The 21199-nt window shown below is 42.8% G+C and overlaps 1 pseudogene; it reads left to right on the top strand.

Moving 5' to 3' along the window:
* The first annotated feature begins 10133 nt into the window (after nucleotides 1-10133).
* Nucleotides 10134-19827, top strand: LOC124038658 (annotated as a pseudogene).
* The last annotated feature ends 1372 nt before the right edge of the window (nucleotides 19828-21199 follow it).

Here is a 21199-nt window from a genome sequence, read left to right on the forward strand (position 1 = left end):
GGGCTGCTGGTGAACCATGATGTGCAGGCATCATCAAAGTGACACTAGATTAGCAATTTGCCAGTCTTTAGGCTATCTATAGCTAGATTTCCATCCAATTGGAGCCATATTTTCATGTGAATAGTCTAGAATCTGCAACAAAAAAAGTGTATTTTCCCATTAGAGTTGTGTTTCTATCATTTACATTTACATTTAAGTCATTTAGCAGACGCTCTTATCCAGAGCGACTTCAAATTGACTTGTTGCGGATAAAAGTCTAAGCATAAATATGTAGTGCACATAAAAACAACGTGTGCGGCTAAATTCCCATACCAAATAAAAAATACTAATTCATTGATTTCCATCGTATTTTCAATTCCAGGCCTACAGATGGTTTAGACACAAAAAATGTTGATTAGGTATGTGGCACATGCGCTCTAGCCAACAGTTTGCAGATAGAGTGGGGAAATTTGGGGTATTTTGGATAACTAATGAGAGAGTATTATGGACAAAGCGCAAGATCATTTTTAGTTGTCAAACTGCAGCCAAACATCGATCATCATTTCACAAGAATAAGACCATCGTATATTTATTGAAAGGAGCATTAAGCTCATCACCATGCACTTTCACCACCCTGTGAAGTTCATATCTTATTTCATCTGTAGCCTAAAAAACTGCATGCTTTCCCGTGATGTCATGACATTTTTTATCTGACGTACTTTACTCGCATAAAAAGGTTGGATGGAAACATGGTTAATGTCAAGTCATTTTGAGGATGCTAGAATTATAGGCTATTTTGGACCAACATGCACCCCCCACAGCAACTCGCCCAAGCCTTCCCCATTTCTCCTTCTCCCAAATCCAGTCAGCAGATGTTCTGAAAGAGCTGCAAAATCCGGACCCCTATAAATCAGCCGGGTTAGACAATCTGGACCCTTTCTTTGTAAAATGATCTGCCGAAATTGTTGCCACCCCTATTACTAGCCTGTTCAACCTCTCTTTCGTGTCGTCTGAGATTCCCAAAGATTGGAAAGCAGCTGCAGTCATCCCCCTCTTCAAAGGGGGGGACACTCTTGACCCAAACTGCTACAGACCTATATCTATCCTACCCTGCCTTTCTAAGGCCTCCGAAAGCCAAGTCAACAAAGATTTACCGACCATTTTGAATCTCACCATACCTTCTCTGCTATGCAATCTGGTTTCAGAGCTGGTCATGGGTGCCGACTCTCTTCTCTGTATACATCAATGATGTCGCTCTTGCTGCTGGTGAGTCTCTGATCCACCTCTACTCAGACGACACCATTCTGTATACTTCTGGCTCTTCTTTGGACACTGTGTTAACAACCCTCCAGGCAAGCTTCAATGTCATACAACTCTCCTTCCGTGGCCTCCAATTGCTCTTAACTACAAGTAAAACTAAATGCATGCTCTTCAACCGATCGCTGCCTGCACCTGCCCGCCTGTCCAACATCACTACTCTGGACAACTCTGACTTAGAATACCTAGGTGTCTGGTTAGACTGTAAACTCTCCTTCCAGACCCACATCAAACATTTCCAATCCAAAGTTAAATCTAGAATTGGCTTCCTATTTCACAACAAAGCATCCTTCACTCATGCTGCCAAACATACCCTTGTAAAACTGACCATCCTACCAATCCTCGACTTCGGAGATGTCATTTACAAAATAGCCTCCAATACCCTACTCAACAAATTGGATGCAGACTATCACAGTGCAATCCGTTTTGTCACCAAAGCCCCATATACTACCCACCACTGCGATCTGTACGCTCCCGTTGGCTGGCCCTCGCTTCATACTCGTCGCCAAACCCACTGGCTCCATGTCATCTACAAGACCCTGGTAGGTAAAGTCCCCCCTTATCTCAGCTCGCTGGTCACCATAGCATCTCTCACCTGTAGCACACGCTCCAGCAGGTATATCTCTCTAGTCACCCCCAAAACCAATTCTTTCTTTGGCCGCCTCTCCTTCCAGTTCTCTGCTGCCAATGACTGGAACGAACTACAAAAATCTCTGAAACTGGAAACACTTATCTCCCTCACTAGCTTTAAGCACCAACTGTCAGAGCAGCTCACATATTACTGCACCTGTACATAGCCCACCTATAATTTAGCCCAGACAACTACCTCTTTCCCTACTGTATTTATTTTGCTCCTTTGCACCCCATTATTTGTATTTCTACTTTGCACATTCTTCCACTGCAAATCTACCATTCCAGTGTTTTACTTGCTATATTGTATTTACTTTGCCACCAAGGCCTTTTTTTGCCTTTACCTCCCTTCTCACCTCATTTGCTCACATCGTATATAGACTTGTTTATACTGTATTATTGACTGTATGTTTGTTTTACTCCATGTGTAACTCTGTGTCTTTGTATGTGTCAAACTGCTTTGCTTTATCTTGGCCAGGTCTCAATTGTAAATGAGAACTTGTTCTCAACTTGCCTACCTGGTTAAATAAAGGTGAAATAAAACAAATTAAAAAGCATGCCTACAGGATTTTTTTGAAGTAGCCTCATCAGATTAAAACATTGCGACTTGTTGTGTTTATGCCACATATAGGAAGTCCAGGATCCAGTTGCAGGGGGAGGTGTTTAGTCCAAGGGTCCTTAGCTTATTGATGAGCTTTGAGGACCCTATGATGTTGACCGCTGAGCTATAGTCAATGAATAGCATTCTCACTGTCATGTTTTGTCATATATTGTCTTGTCATTATGCTTTCCCTTCTGTTCGTTTCCCCCTGCTGGTCTTATTAGGTTCGTTCCCTTTTTCTATCCCTCTCTCTCCCCCTCCCTCTCTCTCCTCTCTCTATCGTTCCGTTCCTGCTCCCAGCTGTTCCTCATTCTCCTAACTCACTCATTTAGTCTTTTTACACCTGTTCCCTATTTTGTCTTCTGATTAGAGTCCCTATTTCTCCCCTTGTTTTCCACTTCTGTCCTTGTCGGATCCTTGTATATTGTTCGCCGTGCTGTGTCTTTGTCTCGCCCTGTCGTGTCTTGTTTCCCTCAGATGCTGCGTGTGAGCAGGTGTCTGAGTCTGCTACGGTCGGTGCCTTCCCGAGGCAACCTACAGTTAATGGTCGAGTCTCCAGTCTGTCCTCGTCACTACGAGTGGAATTAAGTTTTTTATGTTTTGTTTTCTGCTCTGATTGTCCAGGAGTATTGCCTATTTCCTTTACTGGAATAAAGACTCTGTTTTCGCCAAGTCGCTTTTGGGTCCTCATTCACCTGCATAACAGAAGGATCCGACCCAGAATGGACCCAGCGACTATGGATTCTCTCTACTCTACTCTCGAGTTCCAGGGAGCGATGCTCGGCAGACACGAGCAGGAATTGTCTGCTGCTCGGCATGCCGTTGAGACCCTGGCCGCTCAGGTCTCCGACCTCTCAGGACAGTATCAGAGTCTTCGTCTCGTGCCACCAGCTACTTCCGGGTCTTCCGAGCCTCCGGAACCTAGGGTTAATAACCCACCATGTTATTCTGGGCAGCCCACTGAGTGCCGCTCCTTTCTCACCCAGTGTGATATAGTGTTCTCTCTCCAACCCAACACATACTCAAGAGAGAGAGCTCGGATTGCCTACGTCATATCACTCCTTACTGGTCGGGCTCGGCAGTGGGGCACAGCTATCTGGGAGGCAAGCGCTGAGTGTACTAACGATTATCTGAACTTTAAAGAGGAGATGATAAGGGTTTTTGATCGTTCAGTTTTTGGGAAAGAAGCTTCCTGGTCCCTGTCTTCCCTATGTCAAGGTAATCGATCCATAACGGATTACTCTATAGAGTTTCGCACTCTTGCTGTCTCCAGTAACTGGAACGAGCCGGCGTTGCTCGCTCGTTTTCTGGAGGGACTCCACGCTGAGGTTAAGGATGAGATTATCTCTCGGGAGGTTCCATCCAGCGTGGATTCTTTGATTGAACTCGCTATTCGCATTGAACGACGGGTAGATCTTCATCACCGAGCTCATAGAAGAGAGCTCGCGTTAACTGTGTCCCCCCTCTCTCCGACACTACCATCTTTCCCCACTGACTCTGGCGTTGAGCCCATTCAGCTGGGGGGTATTCGCATTTCGACTAAGGAGAGGGAACGGTGAATCACCAACCGCCTCTGTCTCTATTGCGGTTTCGCTGGTCATTTTGTCATTTCATGTCCAGTTAAAGGCCAGAGCTCATCAGTAAGCGGAGGGCGACTGATAAGCGCTACTAGACGGTCCTCTCCGTCAAGTACCTGTACTACCTTACCGGTCCATCTACGCTGGACCGGATCGGCAGCTTCCTGCAGTGCATTAATAGACTCTGGGGCGGAGGGCTGTTTTATGGACGAAGCCTGGGCTCGGGAACATGACATTCCTCTCAGACAGTTAGGGGAGCCCACGGTCATGTTTGCCTTGGATGGTAGTCCTCTCCCCAGTATATTATGTGAAACACTACCTTTAACCCTCACTGTATCTGGTAACCATAGTGAGACCATTTCTTTTTTGATTTTTTGTTCACCTTTTACACCTGTTGTTTTGGGTCATCCCTGGCTAGTGTGTCATAATCCTTCTTTTGATTGGTCTAGTAATTCTATCCTATCCTGGAACGTTTCTTGTCATGTGAAGTGTTTAATGTCTGCTATTATCCCTCCTGTTTCTTCTGTCCCCTCTTCTCAGGAGGAACCTGGTGATTTGACAGGAGTGCCGGAGGAATATCATGATCTGCGCTCGGTCTTCAGTCGGTCCAGAGCCAACTCCCTTCCTCCTCACCGGTCGTATGATTGTTGTTCTGATCTCCTCAAGAAGCGTTTTGCATCCGCTCCTATCCTTGTTGCACCTGACGTCACTAAACAGTTTATTGTTGAGGTTGACGCGTCGGGGGTGGGCATGGGAGCCATTCTGTCCCAGCGCTCCGATACTGACGATGGGGTCCACCCTTGTGCGTATTTTTCTCATCGCCTGTCACCGTCGGAACGTAACTATGATGTGGCTAACCGCGAACTGCTCGCCATCCGTTTAGCCCTAGGCAAATGGCGACAGTGGTTGGAGGGGGCGACCGTTCCTTTTGTCGTTTGGACTGACCAAAGGAACCTTGAGTACATCCGTTCTGCCAAACGACTGAATGCGCGTCATGCTCGTTGGGCATTGTTTTTCGCTCGTTTCAAGTTCGTTATTTCTTATTGCCCGGGTACTAAGAACACCAAGCCTCATGCTTTATCCCGTCTCTTTAGTTCTTCTGTGGCTTTTACCGATCCCGAGGGGATCCTTCCTGTTGGGCGTGTTGTCGGGTTGACTGTCTGGGGTATTGAGAGACAGGTTAAGCAAGCACTCACTCACACTCCGTCGCCGCGCGCTTGTCCTAGTAACCTTCTTTTTGTTCCTGTCTCTACTCGTCTGGCTGTTCTTCAGTGGGCGCACTCTGCCAAGTTAGCTGGCCACCCCGGCGTTCGTTCGGGGTACGCTTGCTTCTATTCGCCAGCGGTTTTGGTGGCCTACTCAGGAGCGTGACACGCGCCGTTTCGTGGCTGCGTGTTCGGACTGCGCGCAGAATAAGTCTGGTAATTTTTTTTCTGCTTCTGCTCCTGGTCTTGCTGGGTCTCAGTCTGTTCCCTGCCACCGCATCTCTCCTGTTCTTGTTCCTGCCCTTGCTGTGTCTCAGTCTGTCCCTAGTTGTTACTCTCCTGGCCTGTTTGGTCCTGTTTGCTCTAAAGCTTTCAGTTCTCTACCCGTGTCTCATTTTTTTCCCCTTTTTATCGTTTTCCGTTACGTCCTGAGGAGAGGAGTTGGGTTCTTTCTCGGGACGTGCTGGACCGTTTGTGATCTATGATTTCCTCCGTTGCCGCCAGTGTTCCTCCTCGAGTGCGCCAGGAGGCGCTCGGTGAGTGGGGGGGTACTGTCATGTTTTGTCATATATTGTCTTGTCATTATGCTTTCCCTTCTGTTCGTTTCCCCCTGCTGGTCTTATTAGGTTCGTTCCCTTTTTCTATCCCTCTCTCTCCCCCTCCCTCTCTCTCCTCTCTCTATCGTTCCGTTCCTGCTCCCAGCTGTTCCTCATTCTCCTAACTCACTCATTTAGTCTTTTTACACCTGTTCCCTATTTTTGTCTTCTGATTAGAGTCCCTATTTCTCCCCTTGTTTTCCACTTCTGTCCTTGTCGGATCCTTGTATATTGTTCGCCGTGCTGTGTCTTTGTCTCGCCCTGTCGTGTGTCTTGTTTCCCTCAGATGCTGCGTGTGAGCAGGTGTCTGAGTCTGCTACGGTCGGTGCCTTCCCGAGGCAACCTACAGTTAATGGTCGAGTCTCCAGTCTGTCCTCGTCACTACGAGTGGAATTAAGTTTTTTATGTTTTGTTTTCTGCTCTGATTGTCCAGGAGTATTGCCTATTTCCTTTACTGGAATAAAGACTCTGTTTTCGCCAAGTCGCTTTTGGGTCCTCATTCACCTGCATAACACTCACGTAGACATTAACACAGCCAAAAAGGCATAATTATGACTAAACCTCACCCATTTCTAAACTTTCTCTTCCTAAAATTGGATTTTAAACCTCACCGTATGCATAATCCTAACCATAAATTAAGACCAAAAAGCACATTTCTGTAGCCAATTTAGACCTTGTGGCAGAGGAATCTGAATTTGTGGCTGTGCTATATAGTGGAAACCGCTGAACACCCACTGGAACCCAGCAAGAGGTGGTGAAGCTTGGTAGCGCAAGTTGTTAGCAAATGAGGTCTAATCGCAGTGCCAGTAACAGGCAGCATGCTTTGGTAAATGGTAACATTTAACGCTAATAGCTGGTTAGCAAAATCTTATTAAAATAACTAGCGAGATAGATATCTTTTGATTTCAATGATAAATCACTAACTATAACCAGAACAGGAGCCTTAGCTAACTAACACGTAAAGTTGTTGGCAGCCGTGAGTTAATATCAAAACAGATAATGAGTAGAAAAGGTCAGCTTGCAAATATCTTGTGAATGCCAACTATAGTACTTAACGGGATTTTGTTTTCTTAACTTCTGACTGTCAATTATATTATCTCGCTAACTATAGTTAAGTCATATCTATATTTACTAGATAACTTGACAGTTGTGATAACATTGTATGGCTATTGCAATCCATCTAAAGTTAGTTAGCTATCCAACTAACTAACATTATTATACACAGCTGTAACCTTATGCTATAACTTGGTGTTATTCGATTAACAGTCGGCTATTTGATCATGAAACTACCAGCAGAGTCGTTAGTGAAATTTGCTACATGAAAATGATTGGACTGTTATTTTTCTCCCTCTTGCCTTGGTAAGCCAGCTACACACACCCACTCCTTGCTGCATGATTTTCTTGCTCGAGCTCGCTACCTACATTTGTTGAGGGGTTGTATCATAAGAGTTTGATGTGGACTATTTATTGTGATGATAACGATTCTGCTTCCACCCTCTGTCTTCACACAGTCTGGTATCACAGACTAGACGTAACATAGTGGATCTGGAATCACTGGCCACTTTAACAATGGAACACTAGTCACTTTAATAATGTTTACATAGTGCTTTTACTCATCTCATATGTATATACTGTATTCTATTCTACTGTAGTAAGTCAGTGCCAGCCCGACGTTGATCGTCCTAATATTTATATATTTCTTATTTCTATAATTTTTCTTTTAGATTTGTGTATTGTTGTGAATTGTTAGATACTACTGCACTGTTGAAGCTAGGAATACAAGCATTTCACTACATCCACAATAATATCAGTTAAATATGTGTATGTGACCAATACATTTGGTTTGATTTGACAGGGACAGCTGGAGCGCACCTGACTGGTAGGACTAGGCATGAATAGTAATTGAGAATGGTGAAAAACATCTATTACATTCCCATTAAAGTGAGATGACAAAATTATTGTTAATATAGCTATGTGATCCATTTTAGTCAAAATAGGCAAAAAAAAATTGTTGCTGCGCCACATTGCGATGTTGACTAATTTTTATACATTTCGAAGCTATAGCATTAATTATTAAATTGATACAAGCATTAAATTATGGCTAATAATACATTTGTTGAAAGTAATGAGCATTACAAACCAGAAACATGAAGATAAGAAAGATTTTGTGCCCTTCTCGCCAGCTGTTATTTCTGTTTCAAGGCTGTGTCACTCCCGCCCCCCCGGGAGGTACAAAAGTAACTTTGCGGTAGTTCTGTACTTGGTCTATTTAATTTAAACTCATTTACCCTAGAAATGAAATTACAGTTGCTTATGCTAGAGGACATATATACGTTGTTTGTCATAAAATATGGTGTCTCTATCGATGTCACGTTCGTCATAAGGAGTAGACCAAGATGCAGTGTGGTATGTTTCCATCCTTTTTTTTGGAATAGAAAACTCCAAAGAACAAAAACGACAACACGAACAAACGAAATGTGAAGCTAATATAATGCTCTCATGCAACTATACATAGACATGATCCCACAAAGCACAATGGGAAAAATGACTACCTAAATATGATCCCCAATCAGAGACAATGATAAACAGCTGCCTCTGATTGGGAATCATATCAAGCCACCATAGAAATACAATTCCCCCTAGATAACCCACCCTAAATCATACCCCGACCCAACCAACATAGAGAATAAACAGCTGTCTATGGTCAGGGCGTGACAATCGATCTCAATGTAATTAGGGGAAAAAACAAAAGTGTTACATTCGTCCTGGTTCTCCCCAAAATGCTACAGCCCACACTTATTTGTAAAAGAGGAATTGTTGTTCAATATTTTGTTTATCCATAGGTGATTGTGTTTCTGTCTTCTGTCTTGGTATAGGCTCTGAGATGAAATAGTAGGCTATATTATGATGTGCTCTTATCTCACAGCAATACTACAGCCTAGGCTTACCCATACTGTCCAGGCTACAGGTCTATTTCCGTTCGAACATGCTTGGCTATTAAATGAGCGATAGATAAATGGTAGCCTAATATTTGTTGTGTAGCAGGAATAAACCAGTATGTCAGAAAATATGATTGATTTTTAGCTCCATACAATAAGTCAATCAAACATATTAGGCTACATGTTGCTAGGCAATCTTCTTACCAATGGTAAATGAATCCATTTTATCATTAGGTAATTTTTTATTGTTTTTAAAAACATAATTTTTATTATTGTGTGTCAAACACCTCCATTTCCCCCAAAATAACAATATTTGCTTGTAATACAATTCTTAATTCATTTTAAGTTCTGCGTACTCATGGTCTGAGATTTGAGTGGAGATACGCACACTTTCCTTTCAAGTTCAAATTTGATAAATACCAACAGTTTGTGGGAAAAATGGCAGACGCAAGTTTTAGAGTCTTTTTCATGTGTGTGCACCTTTAATAATTGAGGCCCCAGTTCTTTTTAAGGTAAGAAGCCACATCTGTTTGATTTGTCAATTACCAAAGTCTTAATCCTTTTTGTTGTTGTCTATATCCTCAGCAATACATGTTTCTGTATTCAAATAAACTAGGATTAGTGTTTCCTTTCTCCACATCCTGTGTTTGAGGAAGCTCCCTCATTTGGCTTGCACCCTGATGACAAGACTGACCTTTCACATTGACCAGAGCATAACTGTTTTCCTTGCCGTACAGTAGTTGTCATTGTTAGCTGCATGTTTACTGCCATTAATGGTTTTAGACAGTCATAGCAAAACAAGTTAAAGGTCTTGTAGAGCTTACCTTGTATACCACAGGGCTACTTGTTGTTGCACCCTCAGGGAAAGGGAAAACTCTGGTATTTGGTGACAAATGTTGTAGGCTCTCGCTGTATGTGGAGGAGTAATAACTTCACTTCTGGAGACATGTTTCATTTCTGTTTGTCATGTGACTCACAGACGGAGTAGGCTAGATCATCATGGACATTGACGGAAATAAACATGATTCGGCATAGCTGTTATCAAAACATAGGTTAGTTTGTCATTAGGTGTAGTGTTTTCATGCATTAGGGTCTGGTGAGTCGTGGCGAGTTATTCTGCTGCCCAGGAGGGTTGTGGAACTCTACACAGTCACACTACAGCAAGAGGCGGGGCTGGATATAAGCTACGGTATGATGTTTGTTTTTATAATTTGAATGTGCTCTTTTTTTCTTCTTCAGGAGATAAGGAACTATTCTCTATGAACTTTGTCTGAGTGTGGACTGTGGAAATGCCTCCTGGGCCATCTTTTGGCAAATTATATTTGATGCCCCCTCCCCAGGATCTTTGTGGACTGCTTGTTACCAAACGGGATGATCCTGACCCTCGAGTGCCTTCGTGAGCCCACGCTCATCGCCATCAAACACTAACTGTTCAAGGAGGCCAGGAAGTACCCCCTGCATCTCCTACTACATGCCTCTTACATATTTATCAGTGTTACACAGGATGCAGAGCGAGAGGAATTCTACGATGAAACTAGGAGACTGTGATCTCAGGCTCTTTCAGCCTTTTCTGAAGGTCATGGAACCCATTGGCAACCTAGAGGAGAAAATTCTTAACAGAGAAATTGGTAAGACTTAGGCTACTTACTACCCTGCCTCTTTGTAGAGAGTAAAAATAACTTTTAAACAGGCTTACGTTTATATTAGATATCTTCTAAAACATCATATCAGTAAGTGAGTTTCTTTTGTTTCCGGATTCGCAATATGTTTACCCTCCCAATGTGGAATCGACACAAGAACTTCCAAAGCACATCCATGGCAAACTGAACAAAGGTAGGCATTGTTGTATCAATTAAAATCAAGCAATGTGATTGTAATGTCATGATGCTGCAAGATGCCTAAGGCGGATCTAGTGGGTGTCAAACAACAACCTGTTTTTACTTTTTGTCAACACATATGCATTAATAAGCAACATTAATAAGCAACAAACAAAATGATCCTTATTCCTTTTCATGATAATCTCTTTCAAGGTTGTTCTTAGCCTGTGTGTGGTAATGATTATTCTCTTTTCTGTTCCTTATTTTATAGGTCAAATCATTGTAGTGATTTGGGTGATCGTCTCTCCCAACAACGACAAGCAGAAATACACCTTGAAGATCAACCATGATTGTGTGCCAGAACAGGTGATAGCCGAGGCCATTCGGAAGAAAGACAGGAGCATGCTGTTGTCCCCCGAACAACTCAAGGTGTGTGTACAGGAGTACCAGGGCAAGTACATGCTCAAAGTGTGCGGCTGTGACGAGTACCTCCTGGATAAATGCTCCAAGAGGTTTGTTTGTTGGGCCCTAATGAGCACTGTATGTAACCAATGCATATACATTGAGGCCTAACATTAGTTCTGACTCAGGTCTATGTCTTAAAGGTCCAATGCAGCCATTTTTTTTTAAATCTCAATATCAAATCATTTTTGAGTAGCAATTAAGTACCTTACTGTGACTGTCTTCAATTAAAATGGTAAAAAACAACAATTAAAAACATTTTCTTTGCACAAAGCAATTTATTAAGTTCTTATTGGTCTATTAACTAATTTACCGCCTGGTGATGTCACCAGGCATGCCAAAGCTCCATCCCACCACAACAGGCTGAAACTTCACAATTTCACAGTATTATTCTAACCTCAAAGTGTGGAGAAGAAAAAATAAATATATACACTACCGTTAAAAAGTTTGAGGTCACTTAGAAATGTCCTTATTATTGAAAGAAAAGTACATTTGTTGTCCATTAAAATAACATAAAATTGATCAGAAATACAGTGTAGACATTGTTAATGTTGTAAATGACTATTGTAGTTGGAAATGGCAGATTTTTAAAGGAGTACCTACATAGGCGTACAGAGGCCCATTATCAGCAACCAATGGCACGTTGTGTTAGTTAATCCAAGTTTATCATTTTAAAAGGCTAAATGATCATTATAAAACACTTTTGCAATTATGTTAGCACAGCTGAAAACTGTTGTTTCTGATTAAAGAAGCAATAAAACTGGCCTTCTTTAGACCAGTTGAGTATCTGGGGTATCAGCATTTGTGGGTTCGATTACAGGCTCAAAATGGCCAGAAACAAATAACTTTCTTCTGAAACTCGTCAGTCTCGATCAACGCTGTGTACTACTCCCTTCACAGAACAGCGCAAACTGGCTTTAACCAGAATAGAAAGAGGAGTGGGAGGCCCTGGTGCACAACTGAGCAGGAGGACAAGTACATTCGTGTCTAGTTTGAGAAACAGACGCCTCAAAAGTCCTCAACTGGCAGCTTCATTAAATAGTACCATCAAAACACCAGTCACAACGTCAACAGTGAAGAGGCGACTCTAGGATGCTGGCCCTCTAGGCATAGTTCCTCTGTCCAGTGTCTGTGTTCTTTTGCCCATCTTAATCTTTTATTTTTATTGGCCAATCTGGCTGAGATATGGATTTTTCTTTGCAACTCTGCCTAGAAGGCCAGCATCCCGGAGTCGCCTCTTCATTGTTGACATGAAGAGGCAAGTCCCTATTTTTTTTGTTGTCTATTCTTCCTGTTGTCCATGAAGATTTATGTTCGAATCGGCGTCTACCATGGAGGGGAGCAGATTTGTGACAACGTGAACACGCAGCGTGTGCCTTGCTCTAATTCCAAGTTTTACACACACACAAAACACGTGCTGTCACAGACAGTGACTCACTCATCAAGATATATATTGTTGCTATTTATCCAATGGTAATGTGTTGATCTGTGATTTTTACACTTATAATTGGTTCAGGGTGATTTACCCTGGCTGTGCTTGTCTCCTAGTTGAAACGAGTGGCTGACATACGACATGTACATTCCAGACATCCCCCGGGCTCCCGCCTCTTGTCTCTCCATCTGCTCTGTGAAAGGCAGGAAGGGGAAAAAGGAGGCAAGCACTCAGTTTAATCAGACACCCCAGACCTTTAAGAGTATAAATGATACCCACTGGCTAGAACAGTGTTGAATGGTCTTACTTGAATGACCCGAGGTGTCCTCTATGTGCATGTTGAATTACTTATCGACTTGTGGCGTGGAGTGATCATGGCTGTGTAACCTAGGCATGAAGACTGTAACCAACACCTGGGCTGAGTGATATCACCTGAATGTCGGAGAGATGGGTTTTCGTGCCTATGATGAATTAGAGATAAATGTCTCTAAAGGCCATCCTTTGCGAGCAACCTACTTTACACCTCAAAGCCAATTAACTTGAACTAAAACATAGTATGTTTGTTTGCCTCCTATTCTTTTCAATTCAATTCAGTATGACTTTTATTCCACAAGGGGGCAATTAGGATGTTTGTGTTGTTAGTTACAAGTACCCCATATAACATTAACATAAGCCTGTAGGACTGCATTCACTATTCTTTGTGGAAGGATGGCCATTCACAATATGTGTGTTAGTAACCGAAGCCACCCTTTGACCATGATCCTCCCCTCAGGAGCATTGTCCACTGGCATGGGGGAACGTCAATCTCTATGACTGCACTCACACCCTGGTGTCTGGGAAGATGGCTCTGAACCTGTGGCCTGTACCCCACGGCCTGGAGGACCTACCTCAACCCCATCGAAGTCACAGGCTTCAACCCCAACAAGGTAAACATGTTAGTTAGCATGTTAATATGACCACTCTATATTTCTGTGATCTTCAGTTCCTATTACAGTATAATGCCTATATTTCGCACACACAGGAAACACCCTGTCTAGAGCTGGAGTTTGACTACTTCAACTATCCTGTCAAGTTCCCAGACATGACCACTGTGGAGGAGCATGCTAACTGGACAATATCCAGGGAGCTGGGCTTCAACTACTACCAGTCAGGCCAGGTAATAGCATACATGGATATACACTGAGTGTATAAAACATTAGGAACACCTGCTCTTTCCGTGACATAGACTGACCAGGTGAAAGCTATGATCCCTTATTGATGTCACTTGTTAAATCCATTTCAATCAGTGTAGATGAAGGATAGGAGACAGGTTAAAGAACGATTTTTAAGCCTTGAGACAATTGATACATGGATTGTGTGTGTGTGCCATTCAGAGGGTGAATGGGCAAGACAATATATTTAAGTGCCTTTGAACGGGGTACGGTAGTAGGTGCCAGGTGCACTGGTTTTAGGGGATCAAGAACTGCAAAGCTGCTGGGTTTTTCACGCTCAACAGTTTCCCGTGTTTATCAAGAATGCTACACCACCCAAAGCACATCCAGCCAACTTGACACAACATTGGGAACCAATGGTGTGAACATGGGCCAGCACCCTGTGGAACACTTTTAACACCTTGTAGATTCCATTCACCTGAGGAATTGAGGCTGTTCTGAGGGCAAGAAGGAGTGCAACTCAATATTAGGAAGGTGTTCCTAATGTTTTGTACACTCAATGTGCATGGTAGCTGGCCTGATGTGATGTCTGATCCTATTCAGAGTAAAAGAGTGGCGCGAGACCACACCTTCACAGACAGTGATAGCGAGCAGCTGAGACAGGTTCGCAACCGAGACCCCCTGTTTGAGATCACCGAGCAGGAGCAGGACTTCCTCTGGAAGCACATCTCCTGTCAGAAGCAGTACTGTCACCACCACAGAACTAGAATCAGTAGTCACCACCACACTTTACCTGGACAGAACCACCTAGTGAGGCCTTGACTAGCATGTCTACTGTCGCTTACTCACCAGGCAATAGTGTATAATTATACCTTTCCCAAGATCCTACTGGCTGTCAAGTGGAACTCAAGAGATGAAGTAGCGCAGGTGACATGTTTGTTTTTAACATTACGGAGCCAACATTTTTTAAAGACACTTCTCTCAAAAATGGAGAATGAAAGAAAATGTATTTTGAAAGTCTTCAGTCACCTTTCTGTGAACTCTTGTGGGAATTGAATCCTCTTCTACTGCAGCACTTATACCAATGTAATAGTGGTGAAGTTACTGTTGTTTTTCTTGCTCATAGATGTATTCTGAAGGATTGGCCAGCAATAAACCAGAGCAAGCCATGGAGCTGCTGGATTGTAATTATTCAGACCCAATGACCCGTGACTTTGCAGTTCGGTGCCTTGAGAAGTAGTTGACCGATGACAAACTCTCTCAGTACCTCATTCAGTTGGTCCAGGTAGGATTTATTTGGCTTTGGCTTCCAGAGTGGCTTTCCTCTCACGTTTCTTTCATTGTTTGGACGGTTGTCAAATATAACATGTCATAATGACTATAATCTCCATACTCTCTTGTCAGGTTCTTAATATGAGCAGTACCTTGATAACCCACTGGTACGATTTCTGCTGAAAAAGGCCTTCACTAACCAAACGATAGGATTTATTTTTCTGGCACTTAAAGTGAGTTACTAATAGTTACTTTACTGAGTCAATTCCATTACTTTCACAGAGGTGACTAATTGCTAATGCCCTATAACTCATCCACATTCACTGTCCATTATGTGCCCCAGGTCTGAGATGCACAATAAGACGGTGAGCCAGCGGTTTGGCCTGCTCTTGGAGTCCTACTTCCACGCCTGTGGCATGTACCTCAAGCACCTATGCAGACAGGTGGAGGCCATGGAGAAACTCATCAACCTCACTAACATCCTCAAACAGGAGAAGGGCGAGACTCAGAAAGTAACCCAGCACTCCCTCTCTTTCTAATACACTCAGGCTTATTGTGCAACATGATGATCTGTTAGAGAATCTCTGTGGCTTCAGCTTACTGTTCCCGCGTTTCTGTTTCACTTCCGAAACTGACATCAGTGGCTCTGTTTACCTAATGTTGTGAAAACTAGGCTTCACTTTTCAAATAGGACATCTATCTTCACAGCTTGCTCTGTGTGGCCCTTGCAGGTGCAGATGAAGTTCCTGGTGGAGCAGATGAGGACGCCAGACTACATGAATGCCTTGCAGAACTTCACCTTTCCCCTCAACCCTGCACACCAGCTGGGAAACATACGGCGGGCATGCCACACTGGCACTCCTGTGCCTTACCCACATTCTGTATATAGACACTATTGAAACTGTAGATGGGGCATTCTGTTTCAATGGCTAAAATGGTCAGCAATCTCTCTTAAATGGCCCTAGTGGGAATATTACATTAATTTGATCTAAGAGAGAGAAGGGAACCTTTCTAGTTCCCCCTCATAACGTTCTGCTCATGCATGAAAATGTGAAATGTCATCGGTAAACCGATTGTCAACCGAAGTGCTCAGCCGCTGATGACTTGCACTCTAGCACTGTTCATCCAATTGATCAATGAAATTAATGCAGCTGCATGTGTTGCTTGCGCCTTGTAAAATGCTCTGACACCCCCAGGCTTGAGAAGTGCAGAATCATGTAATCTGCCAAAAGGCCACTGTGGCTCAACTGGGAAAACCCTGACATCATGTACTAGATCCTCTTCCAGAACAATGAGATCATATTAAAAAATGGAGATGTTGAGTCCGAGTCAGGTTTCATATTCATTCTGCGTTCTAAAGAAGAGCTTTACCTTGTTATGTTGTACTGGATCAGTTTGGTTAAATGGATGGAATATATTTCAATTCTGCCATGGCACACTGAATATGACTTTGTTTGTTTCAGACCTGCGACAGAACATGCTAACACTTCAGATCATCAGAATCATGGAGAACATTTGACAGAACCAGGGTCTAGACCTGAGGATGTTGCCGTACAACTGCATGTCTCTAGGTGACCGTGTGGGGCTGATCAACGTGGTGCGGAGCTCTCACAACATCATTCAGATCGTGTAAATGTGGCCTGAAGGGGGCACTACAGTACAACAGCTCAGAACTACACAAGTGGCTCAAAGACAAGAACAAGGGAGAGATATGAAGAAACTATATGTCGTATGGGCACTTTCCTTCACAATTGTGTTGGTTTGAAAATCGTAAATCATGGCTCAGATTTGACATTGTAACTCTGTATGTAGGTATGACCTGGCCATTGGCTTGTTTACACGATCCTGTGCTGGGTATTGTGTGACCACCTTCATCCTAGGCATCGGTGACAGACACAACAATAACATAATGGTGAAGGATGATGGGCAGGTAGGACCTGAGTTCTCAAGCTATTGTCATGATTTTTTACAGACTCTCTTCCATACTGTCTGCTTTAACAAATGGACTGATATCAGTATATACTGCAAAATCAACCATTTTCAACATAGACTATATATTTCAATGGCCAAATGTATGTTTGGGGCGGATTTTTGAGGCTAGAGAATTCAAAGGCAACAAGAGGAATGGTATATACTGATTCTTCTGCATTTTCCCTCCTATTCTGTTTCTCAGGTTCTAAGAGATATGCTATAAGGCCTACTTGGCCATCAGGCAACATGCCAACCTGTTTTCCATGATGTTGGGCTCCGGGATGCCTGAGCTGCAGTTGCCTACATCTGTAAGACCATGGCACTGGACAAGACTGAACAGGAGGCCCTGGACTACATCATGAAGCAGATGAACGACGCCCACCACGGCGGCTGGACCCCCAAGATGGACTGGATCTTCCACACCATCTGCCAGCACGCACTCAACTGAGCCCAGGCAGGGATACCTTCACCCTGCCGGACACACCTGCCAACTGTGAGCGGCACATCCATACCTCATGAACTGATGGGTGATGCCCGACTGTCTAACCGAGCACTTAACAATCCAGAGCGATATTTTTGCATTTTTTTAAACTGTATTTGTTTCCTGCAGCAGCTTAACTAACTCGCCTTCTCTAAAACCGTTGTTTTAACTATTTATTTAACTAGGCAAGTGAGTTAAGAAGTCATTCTTATTTACAATGACGGCCTACCCCGGGCCAATTGTGCGGCGCTCTATGTTACTCCCAATCACCTACGGTTGTGATACAGCCTGGAATCGAACCAGGGTCTGTAGTGACGCCTCTAGCACTGAGATGCAGTGCCTTAGACCACTGCGTCACTAGTGTTTTGTCCATACATTTTCTTTGAACCTTTTGTGTACACTTTTCTCTTCTAAGAGACACCTTCCCTCTGTGTTTATTTGTCTTGTTCCTTTCATTTTTGTAAAAGAGAAGAATTTGCCTGTCACCTTTACAGGGTCACAGGGTATAGGTGTCTTCCTGTAACGTAAATGTCTGTTGAATATGCACGGTACATAGGAACTCCCCCCAAAAAAACAAGGTATGAATTCAGTCACCTCTGGATGTAAAAGTGTTCCATTGAGGCCCAATGGCTCTATTTGGTGGGTATTTCTAGCGCCACAGTTTTTGAATCCATTGTCATACTCCTCTTGCCATCATATTTAGCAGATTGTGCAGATGTTTCTTTTTGGGGACACACACACACGCTGTGTGTGTTACTACAGCAGTGCTGTCAAGAAATCTTGCAGTGTAGAAAGGAAACCTTAATGTAGTTGACGTACAATGAGCAAGGGCTGGATTTCTCCCTCTTGTGTCTTTGAGGTCAATGGTAACACACCTCTGTTGCTCAGTGAGACACCTTCAGTTGAGCTTGGTCATAATGAATGTTGAGAAGTGCATTAAGCTAGACAGTCATAGTCACATCTTGTAACTGATGTTTTGATCATGTCAATGGTGCAGTTGGATTGTGAACTATATGAATGTCACAGTGCTATAGGTTAGAATGGGGAGAATGGGGCAGTACATTGTGAACATAATACTTTATTTGTAAATGTTGGGAGGTGGATGAAGTCTGATCAGTGAACGTGAGATATTTAATGGCTGTTCTCAGGCAGCTAGTCAGCGCTGTTTGTGTGTGTTTGCTATTGTGTTCTTAGTGTAAACCTTTCGATAATAGTTTGACTCAGGCGACTCTGAATAGAAGCTGTGGGATACGGTTTTCATTCCATAATGACACCTCTTTCATATGAAGGACATTCATTTTCAGGTGAAAACTCTGAATTCTCCATAATGTTCTCAAGCATAACTCTGATATATGCTGATGAGAAATAAGGTACCATCTGAAGAAGTGGCTGTTTATGGAAGATTTTTCCCCAACGACAACAAATTACTCAGAAAGTGATCAAGAAAAAAAACAACTTTGCCTTTTGTAACAGTTTTTGTTGATTCTATGAAAGCCAGTTTTGTGTTTATTTTTATGTTATGTGAATCGCTCAATGGTTGTATCTGCATTACCATAGAAAGCCTAACATATACGTGTGTATATATTGTGTATGTGGACACCCGTTCAAATGAGTGGATTCTGCTATTTCAGCCAAACCTATTGCTGAGGGGTGTATAAAATCGAACACACAGCCATGCAATCTCCCTAGACAAACATTGGCAGTAGAATGATGACTTTCAGTGACTTTCAAGGTGGCACTGTCATAGGATGCCCCCTTTCCAACAAGTCAGTTTGTCAAGTTTCTGCCATACTAGAACTGCCCCGGCCAACTGTAAGTGCTATTATTGTGAAGTGGAAATGTCTAGGAGCAACAATGGCTCAGCCACGAAGTGGTAGGCCACAAAAGCTCACAGAACAGGACCGCTGAAGTGCGTCTGTTCTCAGTTGCAACACTCACTACCGAGTTCCAAAATGCTTCTGGAAGAAACGTCAGCACAATAGCTGTTCGTCGGGAGCTTCATGAAATGGGTTTCCATGGCCAAACAGCTGCACAGAAGCCTAAGATCACCATGCTCAATGCCAAGTGACAGCTGGAGGGGTGTAACACTTGCTGCCATTGGACTCTGGAGCAGTGGAAATGCTTTCTCTGGAGTGATGAATCACACTTCACCATCTGGCAGTCCGACGGACTAATCTGGTTTTGGCGGAAGAACGCTAGCTGCTCGAATGCATAGTGCCAACTGTAAAGTTTGGTGTAGGAGGAATAGTGGTCTGGGGCTGTTTTTCATGGTTCGGGCTAGGCCCCATAGTTCTAGTGAAGTTCCAGGGTATCTGTACTTTACTTTACTATTTATATTTTGGACAACTTTTACTTTTACTTCACTACATTCCTAAAGAAAATAATGTACTTTTTACTTCATATATTTTCCCTGACACCCAAAAATACTCGTTACATTTTGAATGCTTAGCAAGACAGGAAAATGGTCCAATCCACGCTCTTATCAAGAGAAATCCCTGGTCATCCCTACTGCCTCTGATCTGGCACTCACTAAACACACATGCTTCACTTGTAAATTATGTCTGAGCATTGGAATGTGCCGCTGGCTTTCTGTAATTAAATATTTTTAAAAAACAAAAGAAAATGGCGCCATCTGGTTTGCTTAATATAACGAATTTGAAATGTTTTGTACTTTTACTTTTGATACTTAAGTATATTTTAACAATTACATTTACTTTTGATACTTCAGTATATTTAAAACCAAATACTTTCAGACATTTACTCTAGTAGTGTTTTACTAGGTGACTTTTACTTGAGCCATTTTTTATAAAAGGTATCTTTACTTTTACTCAAGTATGACGTGTGGGTACTTTTTCAACAGACTGTCTTATAAGCAATTGTATCCCTTTCCATCTACATTTTGTCAGATGCATTCATTTCAAGCTTATAGCAGACCTGCCAACCCGTATCCATTTTGAATATCGTGTACGCACATTTCGAGGTCAAAGAACATTGGTACGATACCAAGCTTATACTATACCATTTTTGTTGTTGTTTTGAAATAAGCCTGCTGCACTGATTTTCACTCGTAAAATAACTGCACCATACACTCGTTCAGGAACAGAAACTGTGTAGCATATTTAGCGGGCGGAACATGCTCTGATCTCTGAAACGGTGTTAGGCGCAAGCACATTGACTAGCAGAGACGTGCTTTTGTGGACGGAAAGAGACTCGTGGCAGAGAGAGCTGTTCCGGAAAGAAAGCAGTTTACATTTTCACTGGACTGTCCACGTAAAGACGCTTATTAGAATATTCATTACCCCTTAATATAACCTAGAATAATGTGCGGGCGCTGAGGGGGTCATTGAGACCACTTCAAAATTAATTCAGGATCCAACACTGTTAATTAGACTACTGTTTGCTACATTGATTTATATAATTTAAGACTCGAGGTTTCAGGAAATTGCAGTTACAGGGTTTTCAAAAATGCAAAATGCTCCAACTTCCAGAGGGCTTCACAGATCTCCCCTGCCCTTAGTCCTATGTCTGCACCACCTTGTCAGAAATGTAAATATAATATAGTGAGTGTGGTAAACGGTTTGTAAATATTTCCCACTTGCTGAACAGCACCAGGGGAGGCATTGTGATGCTGTTCCTGAAACATCATTTGTAAGAAACAAAAACCACGTTTGTATGTTGAAAACAAAGCTGTCAGGGCCATTTGATATATAGCACGGGGTGTTAGCACAGGGAAATCCATACCGATTGTGAATGTTAAAATAGTTTGGTC

Source organism: Oncorhynchus gorbuscha, linkage group LG06, assembly GCF_021184085.1.
Source record: "Oncorhynchus gorbuscha isolate QuinsamMale2020 ecotype Even-year linkage group LG06, OgorEven_v1.0, whole genome shotgun sequence".
Taxonomy (NCBI): Eukaryota; Metazoa; Chordata; class Actinopteri; order Salmoniformes; family Salmonidae; genus Oncorhynchus; species Oncorhynchus gorbuscha.